The 13,234-nt window shown below is 35.4% G+C and overlaps 1 long non-coding RNA gene across 2 annotated transcripts; it reads right to left on the bottom strand.

Moving 5' to 3' along the window:
- Positions 1-8,528: 8,528 nt before the first annotated feature.
- LOC145792593 (uncharacterized) lies at positions 8,529-12,632 on the bottom strand. Of its 2 annotated transcripts, XR_014332068.1 has the most exons (4): positions 12,394-12,631; positions 10,176-10,212; positions 9,919-10,045; positions 8,529-9,090 (listed from the first exon to the last, which is right to left on the bottom strand). It is a non-coding gene; the product is annotated as an uncharacterized LOC145792593 (long non-coding RNA). The 2 variants fall into 2 exon arrangements; XR_014332069.1 differs by lacking the exon at positions 10,176-10,212 and having other exon boundaries at positions 12,394-12,632.
- Between the last annotated feature and the right edge of the window lie 602 nt (positions 12,633-13,234).

Genomic DNA, 13,234 nt, shown 5'->3' with positions numbered 1-13,234 from the left:
TCAATCTAGTTCTACCTTGACCAAACTAAGACTAAATCATATTCTAAGTTATAATTAATCTTTTTAATCAACCTCCATTTCATTCCATTTTAACCAATTATAAATTTTTCCATCCAATTCCAACCAAGGGCCTTTTAGACTTTCCACCATAAATTTTTTTCCTATAAATAGGAGCTCTCCCCTAGCATTTTTGCACATCAAGGACACTCACACGCTACATATTTCAGCTGAGGGAGAGAAAAAGAGAGGAAGAGAGCTTTGGTGATAGAGGAAAGGAAAAAGAGAAGAAATTGTGAACACTTCACTAGGCAATCAAGTAAGCCACAACACAACTCTTTCTTATTTTTCCTTTCAAATACACGCTCTTAGAAGTTTTAAACATTCATTTCAGATGTGTTTTGATGGCATTCTTGTATTAAAAATGAAAGGAGTTGAGCCTTAATTCTACCCTTCTTTTATTTCTCTTAATAGGTATAAGGCTACCTTTTTTCATATCAATCTCTCAAAATTTCCAAAGGCACACCTTCACCTCAAATTTCTGAGTTTAATTCATATTATTTATCATGTTTTCATCACAAAAAAAGTGAAAATTTCCCCTAGTTGACCTCTTTTCTCACCAACTTTCTTATTTCAAGAATTGTGCCAAAGAAATCTATTTTACAGCCAACTTTTGAAAATTCTAGAAACAAGTAAAAAAAATCTTCTAAACCTAAATGTTATGTCAAAATATTCCTTAAAGAGTTAGTTTTCAAGGAAAATTGGTTTCATTGAAAAAGAGTGAGCGGTTTGTGAGAAAATCTGATTTCCTTAACGGTCGACGAATCTAGACAGAGCTGGAGTATTTTTGAAATAACTAATCATTTGGAAAAGATATTCCATTTCTGAAATTTTTTCTAAAAACTAGATAAAATTCTCTACAAACCATAGAAAGGCCAGATTTGGGGAAAATCTGAAATAGTTCTTTTAATCTTGATCTTTAAGCGACTCTGAATTTGAAAATTTTGTTTACATTGATGTTTTGTGCTCTTGACTTTATGAATATGCTTATTATTATATGAAAATGTCTTGGTATGATATTGCATGTATTATGGTTATGTTCATTATCCTCTTCATTTGATGGTGCTCATGCTTATGTGGATATTACTACTTTATTAAGTTGTTCTAACTTTAATTTAAAACTTTTAACTCAATGGGAAACTTAATTGGGTTGGTATTGGGTTTTCGATCACTTGAATAATGAAGAGATGATAATGTGTTATGTATGGATTGATGGGATGTGTCCCTAATTGAAGGAAAGTCTTGTGCAAGCAGTTGTATCGGAACTCTTGAATGGATCGATTGTATTCGGACCCTAGGTGCTTATGATGGATAAGGTTGGAGGAGGTTATGGGCAAGGCCCTTATTTTATTCTCTTTTGAGGTCCTCGGTTGGTGCTACGCGGTAAGGTCTGCAAAGCAACAAAAGAGAGGGCATACCAAATAATCCGAGTCCAATTCTTGTGGTTGGGAGGATGAAATCTCTTTGGAGGATTTCTATAATACTAACCACTAACATTGTAGCCTTTGTTATCTATTTGAATGTCATGTTCCTTTCCTCTGTTATTGAAATTGTTGTTATTGACTTGAATATCATGTTTTATTACTTGCTTGTTATAAATACGTTGATGTATTGAATTGGGAGAAATGGAAGGGTGTGTGTGCGTTTATTGGGCATTCAAAACTCACGGCGTTTCATGCTAGGTATTGAGGACTATTAGACCGATCGAAGGCAAAGCTGAAATATTTGAAGACGTATGGCTATCCTATGAGAGTTAGGAACTAGTTTTGTAAACACGATTATGAGATTGTAAGTGATTAATTGCTTGTTGCATTTGAAGACATGATTTTGTAATTTTTATATATAACATTTGTAGCCTATCCTTACACTCCGTCAACTCATGTAGGCCTTGTGTTAATACCTTTTCGAGATCTGTCAAAAATGTAGCTTTGCTATCTAAGGTGATTGGACTTAAAAGGGAGGCTATTTTGACTCCTCCGACCTTCATGTGATCTTGCTTGGTTATTAGCCAAAGGACTCATTAGTGGCATTTCCTACTCTTGTAACCTTAGATAAACCCTGTATTTAATTGTTAATATATTATCTGATGTTCCCGATTTTTGGGGCATCACATTTACTCATGCCTTTCAAGAGAGGTACCTCCCTCCTACTGCGAGGGAATGTTTGCAGAGAGAGTTTGAGAAAGTTAAACAATCTGATTCCATAATGGCAGAATTTGAAGCTACTTTTACGAGCCTATCTCGTTTTGCACCCGACCTGGTAACTACTGAAGAACGTAGGTGTCTAGAATTTGAAAAGAGACTGAGGCTGAGAATTTTGATGAAAGTGATGGGAAACATGATCCGGGATTATGATAGGTTGGTGGAGTCTTCAACACATGTTGAGATTATGCTTGTAGGCAAGGAAAAGAAGCGATGACTTAAGAGACAAGGGTTTACAGAATCTTGAGGGGGTTCTATGGTATCAAAGAAGTCGAGGAATTCTACACCTTCTCATCTACCGTCGCTGCCGGTCGTATTATCAAATCCTATGTCGGGAAAGAGTACTGATAGTACAGGACAAAGTTGGATCACTTGTTATCGGTGTGGTGAACGGGGCCATAAGTCCGTTATATGCCCACAGATGGGTAACCAGCACCGCCAACCTTCTACTCATCTTTAGAATCAAACCTTGAGTGGGTGTCAATTGCCTATTAGTTATCAATGTGGCCAAATGGGTCATATGAAGAAGTTTTGTCCCTAGCCTACCGAGATGGCTAGTGCTTCAGGGTTTCAGGCTGGACAGAGCCAGAGACAGATTCATCAACCAGTTTAGTCTAGACAAGCATCTCGAACTGTACATAGAGCTACCTCCATACAATCTGTACCACATGTCTATCAACAAAGGGGTGAGCAAAGTGAACAAAGGCCCCAATGGAGAGTTTATGCAGTTACCACTTCTGAATAGTCGACCAAACCTATGGTAATGCAAGGTACATATCTCATATATAAAACTTAGGCAAATGTGTTGATAGATACGGGGGCATCTCATTCATTTATATCATCTTCATTTGCATTCATGCTGGGGTTAGAGGCCGAACCATTAGAATCTTCTCTTATGATGGAATCACCGGTTTGGAGTAAATTGGTTTTGATCCACGGGTGTCTCGTGATCGAAGTCGCTAACCGCCAACTACCTTTTAGTTTGATGTTGTTGGAGATGACTAGTTTTGATGTCATTCTCTATATGGACTAGTTATCCTCTTATTATGCAGTAATAGATTGTTGTCGTGGGAGAGTTACTGTATGTACGGCTAGAGGTGACTGTTTCTATTTTCTTGGGGATAAGTCTGATAGACTTTTACCACTGTTATATAACTCACATAGTCGAGGTAAATTCACTTCTCTTCTTACAACCTTGACAACTAAAGGGAATGGTGAAGTGTGAGGGGTATTTCCTAAGGTGGTTTATGAGTATTTAGATGTCTTTCCAAAGGACCTTATCGAATTACCACCGCATCGGGAGATCGATTTTTCCATAGACCTAGTGCTGGGTACTGCATTCATTTCTATGTCACCCTACCGATTAGTCGCAATAGAGTTGCTTGTTTTGAAGGAACAATTACAAGAGTTGTTAGAAAAGGGCTTTATACGCCCTAATACCTCGCCTTGGGGAGCCCCGACTCACTTTGCGAAGAAGAAAGATGGTTCTTTACGGTTATGCATTGATTATCGTAAGCTAAATAGGGTCACGATTAAGAATAAATACCCATTGCCAAGAATAGACGATCTTTTTGACCAACTCAAGGGCTCTCAGTGTTTCTCAAAGATAGATCTAAGATCAGGCTACCATCAATTACGTGTGAAAGAAAAGGACATTCCAAAAACAGCCTCTCGTACGCGTTACGGCCACTACGAATTCCTTGTGATGCCGTTTGGGTTAACCAATGCCCCTGCCACCTTTATAGACTTGATGAACTGGGTTTTCCGTAAATATCTTGATAAGTTTGTGGTAGTTTTTGTGGATGATATTCTTATATATTTGTGTTCCGAGAAAGAACATGAGTTGCATGTTCGCATTGTGTTGCAATTACTTAGGGAGCATAGATTATACGCTAAGTATGAAAAGTGTGAGTTCTGGCTTTCTGAGGTGAAATTTTTGGGTCACGTTGCTTCTAAGGATGGAGTTATCGTAGATTCTTCAAAGATTGAGGCGGTGTAGAATCGGGAGCGACCTAGGAACGCATGTGAAATTCATAGTTTCTTGGGTCTTGCTGGTTATTATAGACGGTTTGTGAAAGACTTCTCCGTGTTAGCTGCTCCATTAACTAAGCTAACGAGAAAAATAGGTGAAGTTTGTGTGGAATGAAACATGTGAGAAATCCTTCATAGAATTGAAAGCTAGGCTAACCACAGCACCAGTTCTAGTCATCCCCGAGAGAGGTTTGGGTAACACCGTGTACTACAATGCCTCCAGGGAGGGTTTGGGATGTGTATTGATGCAGGAGGGTAAGGGAGTGGCCTATGGTTCATGCCAACTGAAGACCCATGAGAGGAACTATCCGACACATGATTTAGAGTTAGCTGCTATTATTTTTGCCCTAAAATTGTGGAGACATTATTTGCATAGGGAGAAATTTGAGGTGTTCTTGGATTATAAAAGCCTTAAATATTTATTTTCCCAAAAGGATTTGAATTTGCATCAAAGGAAATGGATGGAATTTTTGCAAGATTATGACTTTGAATTACACTACTATCCTGGGAAAGCCAATGTGGTGGTTGATGCTTTGAGCAGAAAATCCGTAAGTACTTTTGCTAATCTTGCTATTAAAGAATGGAAAACGTTGGGTGATTTGGGCGAATTTAGTTTGCATCTTGGTGAATCTTCGGTGTATGCCATATTGTTTTCCATTCTTGCACAACCAACACTTGTTATTCGAGTTATGGAGGCACAATATAATGATGTAGAAACTGAGACAATCAAGGAGAAAATTACAGAAGGGAAGGAAGAAAGGGGTTGAGGGTCGATTCCAATTCAAATGTCCGATATTTGGATCATTTTTTTGTACCCGAATCAGGTAGAGAAGAAGTACTTTGAGAATTACACCACTCCCGTCTTGCGGTACACTCTGGAGATATAAAAATGTACCATGATCTTAGCCGGCAATTTTGGTGGAGAGGTATGAAGCCGGATGGCATCATTTGTATCCCGGTGTCAAACTTGTCAACACGTCAAGGCAGAACACCAAAGACCAGCCAGGCTATTGCAACCATTGCCCATAACGGAATGGAAATGGGAACATATTACTATGGACTTTGTTTCAGGCCTTTCTAAAACACAAAGGGGTAATGATGCTGTTTAAGTAGTAGTGGATCGGTTGACTCAGTTGGCTCATTTTCTCGCTATGAGTATAGGGGACTCAATTGATTACTTGGTAGAACTTTATGTTAAAGAGATTGTCCGGCTTCATGGAGTCCCAATAGGTATCGTCTCGGATCAAGACCCTCATTTTACTGCACAGTTATGGCAAAGTCTACAAACAGTTATGGGCACTCAATTGACTTTTAGCATTGCTTACCATCCCCAAACAGATAGACAGTCCGAGTGCACTATCCAAATTTTTGAAGATATGTTAAAAGCTTGTGTGCTAGATTTTAAGGGTTCTTGGGAAAAATATTTGTCCTACGTGGAATTCGCTTACAATAATAGTTACCAAGCCAGTATTGAAATGGCTCCCTTTGAAGCCCTGTATAGGTGACCATGTAGATCACCAGTGTGTTGGACTGAGGTGGAAGACTCACCTATGTTTGGGCCAGAGTTAGTTCGTGAAACCATCGAGAAAATAACTCTCATTCAAAAGCGGTTAATAACGGCTCAAAGTCGATAAAAGAGCTATGCTGATAGGAGGAGAAGACCTCTCTCTTTTGATGTAGGTGATCACATATTCTTGAAGATATCACCTAGAAAAGGCTTAATGAGATTTGGGGGGAGCAGTAAATTGTCACCAAGGTTCATTGGCCCTTTTGATATTATAGAACGGATGAGAGAAGTAGCGTACCGCCTTGCATTGCCCCCACAATTGTCCAAAGTGCACAATGTATTTCATGTTTCCATGCTTCATAAATATGAACCTGATCCTTCCCATGTTTTGGACTGGACGAATTTAGAGGTGGACGAGAATGCTTCGTATGAAGAAAGACCAATAAAAATCTTGGATACACGAGAACAAGTTTTGAGAGGCAAGGTGATTGATTCCCTTAGTCAAAGTATTATGGCACCATCATGGGGTAGGGGAGGCCACTTGGGAGCGAGAGGCCACAGTTCGTGAAATGTACCTAGATTTATTCAATGATATGTAAACTTGTTATTTGTAATTTTTGAATATTTGTAAGAGAAGTTGTTAAAGAAAATGAATGAAAGAAATCTAAATTCTCATGTTTTTGTTTGAAAATTTACCTTGATTTTGCTTTGAATTGAGAAAAGTGATGGTTAAGATTATTGTAGTGATGATATCCATCTTCTTGGAAGTTGCTAGAATTATTTTAACAGGAACAGTGCAAATTTCGAGGATGAAATTCCTTAAGGGGGATAGGCTGTAACAGCTGACCTTGGGTGACCGCTCGAGCACAGGAGTTGTCGCTCGAGCAGAGAATTGTTGCTCCATGTATCTCGCGGGTTTACAAGCGAAACCACTCAAGCGAAAGAGTTTTCGCTCGAGCGTAAAATGTGAGCTCCTAGTATTTTCACTATAGCTTTGCAAAACTTCTAAGACCTTGCGTTTACCGCTCGAGTGGTGGAATGTTCGCTTGAGCGGTTCCCTTGTATTTTGGTTCTTCGCTTGAGCGTAGGAAGTTTCGCTCAAGTGGTCAAGTCAGGACAGCAAATTTAAAACACGATCTACGCACACTTTTGACTCACTTTTTCATTTTCTCTTTGTCTTTTCCCCTTTTTTCGAAAACCCTAGTGCTAAAACACTAGATTTCATCTACATTTAGCAAGAATCCATCTTAGTTCCTTTATTAAATTCGTTCTCCTCTCCAAGAGCTACGCTTTGAATCGATTAAAACGTGGTATCTCGAAAGCTCATTGGGCGAGCCTTCATCTTTTGCTACACAACTTTGAGGTAAGAATGTATTTACCCTAGTACATCTTCATTTTGGTTTGAATGTATGTAAATCTAAGGGGGTGTTCATCTATGGAGATGGATGTGATATATATATATATATATACATGAGCTTTGTATGGATGATGTGTTTTTGTGAAATTGATGGTGAATTAGGAAATCATCTATGAGATAGTAAGTAAATATACTCGAATTGGGGAAAATAAACCTTAGTGTGGGAAAATCCCACATTTTCATTGAACCCTAAAGGGGATTGTTTATGAACTTGACGAAATGAATGATGGATAAGTAAAATTGGAAAATCCTCACAATTGTTGGAGTTGTGTGAAAAATGCAAATGTTATGAGATGTGTTTGAGGTTCCCACTTACCGGTTCGTATGAGGACGACGAATGTGGGATTGTGTTTGAGGTGCCCACCTACCCGGTCCGCGTGAGGGCGGCGAATGTGGGAAGGTTGTAAGGTGTCCACTAGCCAGTTTATGTGAGGACGACGAAAGTGGAACGGCTTGAGGCGCCCACATGCTATCCGTGTGAGGACGAAAAAGGTGTGAAGGTTGATAAAGAATTGGGGTTTATAACATTTAAGATTTTAAATACATATGAACTCTTGGCGTAATTACAAGGCATGCATATTTAAATCAAATGTTTATATACTTGGATAAAGTTATTCTCTACTGGGCAACTTTGCTCATTCCTATATTTTTCTAACATTTCAGGAAATAAAGAACCCCAAACCCGCTTATGAAGATGAATGATGAAAAATATATTTCTCTTATTTGTTTTGTAACCTTTTGATCTTTTGTGAACTTGGAATTGTAATGAAAACCTTTGAAATCCTTTTCTATTTATTTTTAAGTTTTATAATTTTGTTTAAAAATCCCAATGTAATGTATTCGTTTTGTAATTTTCTCTAGCTCACTGAACATGGATATGTATTTTGTAATTGTTTCGTAAACAAAGCTCTACAGTTCAATGAGAAAGAGAAGTATGTTGATTGGGATCATGTGAGTGTAAAGGTATCATATTCAGAAGTGCACTGTCATTTATTTAATATTGTGGATGAATGTATGGTTAACTTCTTCGGGTGTTACAGTTAAAACCATTTAACAGCGGATCTTGTGCATTATGTTTGATTTTTCTACAACTACTTTTGCATACCATTAATTCCTTGGACAAATCACAACTCTCATTGCTCATCGTAAAATATGCAACACAACGACCTATTATGCCTGTCGTAGAATATGTAGTTGTTTTTATTTATTTGTTTATTTATTTTGAAATTCAGTAGGTTCTATTTGATCTGTTTAGTACAATCTAATAAACATTACAAACAAGCTTCACAAAACATCAATCAACAACAAAAAAATATTGTTTCAAGCATAAAAAACAATTCTATATCCACAAGTTATGAACATTCAACAATTGTTTATACATTCTGAACATTCAAAAGCTATCCTTAATTTCAAAACCATCCAAAAAGAACTATCCTTAAGTTCTAAATTGTCCCAAAAGGTCTAAACCATCCAAAAAGTATATCATACATAGATTTCTAAACAAAATCCAAAACTATCCAAAGATTATAGAAATCCATTCATCGAAGTTATATCAAAAACTATCATAGATGTTAGGATTTCTACTTAAAGTCATAGCTGATGAAATGGGTTGGTCGAGCAATAGTGCTTCCAACAGCATCCTCAAGCACAAACATCTCACGATTAAAACGAAATAATGGCGCATTGACTTTGATATGTTTAACCCATACTTTCCAACATTCAGGGCCAAGAGACACATGATGTACCAATTGTTTAGAATCTGCTAATACAATTGTGCCTTCCGCAATCACCGCCTTTGTCCCATCCCAATTCAACAATTTGCATTTGGTATTGTCTAAGTTGGATCCACCATTCTCAATTTCATTTTCATCATGCAACTATCATGAAAACAATACATAAAATATGCTAATGAATTGAAGATGAAATTAAGGTAATTAATAATGCCATAAAAATTTATCCAAATATCTTCATTTTCACCACCTTTGTTGTCTTCATTACGCTAAAAAAGTTGTAATATAATATCAAGTTATATTTGTTCACTCAAATTTCGTAAATGATGTGGGATTCATATGAAAAATTGACAAAAACTCTTGAGTAGAAAAGCAAGCAAACAAAAGCACAAGCATGACAAAAATCCAAAGATCTAATATAATTAAAATTGTCATTGTTCACATACCCAGATAATAAAGTTGGAATTAAATAAGCCTTGCCTGAAAACAAATATATATATATATATATATATTTTTATTAAACATCTAACAAAATCAAAACTATTCTTATCTAAATGCCTTAATACTGGATACATTTAGCCCAAACCAGGATCCTAGCTACTGAACAACCATAGCTGACGTAAAACAAAATATGATTTTTTCTTGTTCATTAGGGATATTCATTATGTATATTTTATTTTCTCCAAAATAGTTTCAATCTCGCGAAGATTTAGATTATATTCCACCAAATCCTATGCAATTTGCTTCCCTTCCATCGGCTTAATGAAATTATTATCTTTTGATTCCATTCAATTACTTCAAATAGTAGTTCTACTCAGTAAGAGCTACTATTAATATTTATGTTATTGGAATGCCTTGTAATTATTTCCATATATAAAGTAGAAAATGCAATATGAAGCCCAATTGAAATTATAGCATTTTGGAAAAGCAAAACTAAAAAGAAATAATAAAAATAAAAATAAAGCTTAAACTCACCCAAACAGGTTGCGCAATAGAGCACATTCATTTTTCAAAAACATGGGAGCTTCCATGCATTGCTTCACCTAAGCATTAAGGCACAGTCGAACACATATATCATATGCAATCACAGCATGCCACGGCCCTTGTGCATTGAATTTGATCAAGAAAACATATAAGTCAACAATCAAAAGCAAAATATAAAATATCATATGCACAATATATATATATATATATATTACAAGTGAAATTCATTTATAGTAAGCAAGAAATACCTAGCATGAAATGTCGGGAGGTGAGTAGGGACTGAACCTAAAGCAACATAATGAATACATGAAATTACGAAGCTTGCACAATAACACTAATATAGGCATAAAAGAACAATTTAAATCTTTATTTTATCACCAAATTGTCTAAATGAAAAAATAAGTCATGATGCAATTGCTAAATTCCATATACACACACATCTTTACAATCACTTTGAAGTTGACTTAAAGAAAGGTTTAAGGGGGTGGTTCGATAGTTCACATGTTAATCTAAATGTGAAAAGCAACACAAATCCATTTTTTACACTCGTCATTATGGTGTAGCCTGCCATTTTAAAACATGCATCAAAAAATAGATACTCTTGTAAAATGCATTGCGGCTATCAGTACAAGGAATTTGTATTTGAACAGCCACAATACATTAATGAATGAGGTATGTACAATGAGGTAGCAACATAAACATTAAATATTTTCACATGTATGCCTTTGCCCATAAAAATGAAACCACCTTTGGATTAATTGTATGCAATCTAGAAATCACTAATTCTCCCTCCAAGAAACAAAACTCTATCATTCACTCTGCTCTTTGGGATGACCTTACTTTTGGATCTCTTAATATTCTCTCAGTATATATAAATTTTGCACCAAATATTTGTAAAACTCTCAAGATTTACAAATTTTGCATCCAATATTCTCTTTGTATTTACAAAACTCTCAAGATCAGTGAGTCAACCAACTCAATATCTTGCTGCTACCAAAAAAAAAAAGTACCACCATTTTTTTTAAAAAGCAAGTGATAAAGTCTTATGGGTAGAGTCTTCATAAAACATGGAATGGAATTACATAAGAAAACAAATAAAACATTTAAACAGAAAAACAGTACTTGTACCATCTATTCTTATTCAAATAGCGCCCGAGCAGTAAACTCAAGAGGAAAAACAAGAATCTTCTTGTGGCACAAGAAGCAACATTAAACCGGAATAAAATGAAGTCACTTACATCTTAACAATAGAACTTCTAGATACAAGAAGTTGAAAACAAATAAGATAACAAGGATGACTAACAGAGCTCCAAAACATAAACGCATTATACAAAATGCATTCGATGAAAACCTCAACAGAATTTCGATGGGGGATGTAGACCAAACCCTCGACCACCGCCTATTCAGATGTTTGAATAAGAATCCATTTGAGGCCATAAGTTAGAAATCGAGTAAGGAATTTACTTCTTCAGATTAAGATTACCCTGAATTTCCATTGTAGTTTTAACACAATAACCAGTTCAATTTCTTAGAATTATAATAATTTAAACATGAACACCTTCAATAATTCATGAAAATAAACCAACATCCATTTCACAGATTCACAGTTACATACATACATACATACATACATACATACATACATACATATTATGCTAACACCTCTAACTTAATTTTAATTCTAATAAAATAAAATATTATGCACATATACACACATATGATCACATATATATACATACACATGGCCTAACCGCCACAAAATATAATCAATCCAGACGTTCTATAAGCATAAATAATCCACAGTAAAAATAACACCCCGTGTATGGCTTAATCCCCACAAAATAAAATCAATCCCAATTACGAAATGTAGAAGATCAAACAATCAGTTATAAAACATAGAAGATAAAATATAAAATAAAATAGCTGATACTTCAATGAATAAATGTTGGAAAAATACTAACATACTTATGCATTTATATGTTTATAGGAATTAATAAATAGATTAAAAGCACAATCCCAATTAAATGTTCTAGATGGTAGCATTCCAAATCAAAAAAAAAATTCTTACAAAAGCACAACGCAGCAGCAACTAACCTGTGTGCATGATTTTGAAATTGAAGATTTGACATTAAGGAGCACAATGTTTCTTTTTGCCTTTTACTCGCTTGAAGTCTTGAAGACAAGTAAAGATCAACAAACAAACCAAACAAACCAACCCACTGACCCACCCACATAATTAACAACATTCAAGATAGATTCTCTATTAAAAAAAAAAAAATCAAAAGACAAAGAATCAAGCACCTAAAATGCACAGTACAAAGAATAATTATCGTATAGAATTGAAGAAGCGAACAGTTTTTTGTTTTGACACATCAATCAATTCAATCAAGAGGCGAAACATTTGGGGGTTTTAGATACAATTCTCGTTATATATATATATATATATAGGTTTAGAAGAGATCTTACCAGTGATGCTTTTGATCAGATGAAGTAGTGTACTAGGTAAAAACCCTTCACCGCTTAGTGTATCTCTACTTTGCTCCTCCCTTCGACTCTCTCTCTCTCTCTCTCTCTCTCTCTGCGTACAATGCGATGAGACGATTCAGAGAGATTGAGGTTGAGCTCCCGCAGATTTGCACCCATCGAACCCTTTTATGTGACTTTTGATGAAACCCTTTTATGTTTTTTTTTTAAGATTAGATGTTGTATATTTTGATATATTTATTTATTTTTAATAAGTTTCTTTTTTTTTTTTCTTTTTTTTTTTTTTTTTATGTTTGGCGCTCGAGTTTTTCATTTTCTCGCTGCTTGTTTTTTCGGTCATACCTTTCATGATAGCAATTGTGTGTCGTGAAAAATTAAATATATTCAATGGCTTACATATGTGTGCCTTGTATAGTTGACGGATTAACGGCATGCTATATGCACATCATAAAAAGTTTTATTATTTACGACTAACATTGTAAGTCATAAAAAAATCACCACATTAATATTAACAGCCTGCGCAATAAATATGTCATGGTTAGGATATTATTTACGACATACAAAAGAAGAAAGTCGTAAAAGTAAAAAATTACGGCTTGCATTTATTGTATGTCATTGATGCGATGTTGTAAAAAGTCAATTTTGTTGTAGTAACCGCTAATTTGTTTAATCCAATTATTATATAAATATCAATCTTATTTTATCTAATAATATTATATTTCTTTAATATATATATATATATATATATATGAAGGAGGAGGCACAAGAGTCACTTGAATAAGGCTTCTAGGACCCAATGTTTAGGTAAGAAGGAGGCTTGTTT

The sequence above is a fragment of the Camellia sinensis genome, chromosome 6, assembly GCF_055761805.1.
Source record: "Camellia sinensis isolate YWXY chromosome 6, ASM5576180v1, whole genome shotgun sequence".
NCBI classification, from domain to species: Eukaryota; Viridiplantae; Streptophyta; class Magnoliopsida; order Ericales; family Theaceae; genus Camellia; species Camellia sinensis.
This window is presented reverse-complemented; position numbering and strand designations above follow the sequence as displayed.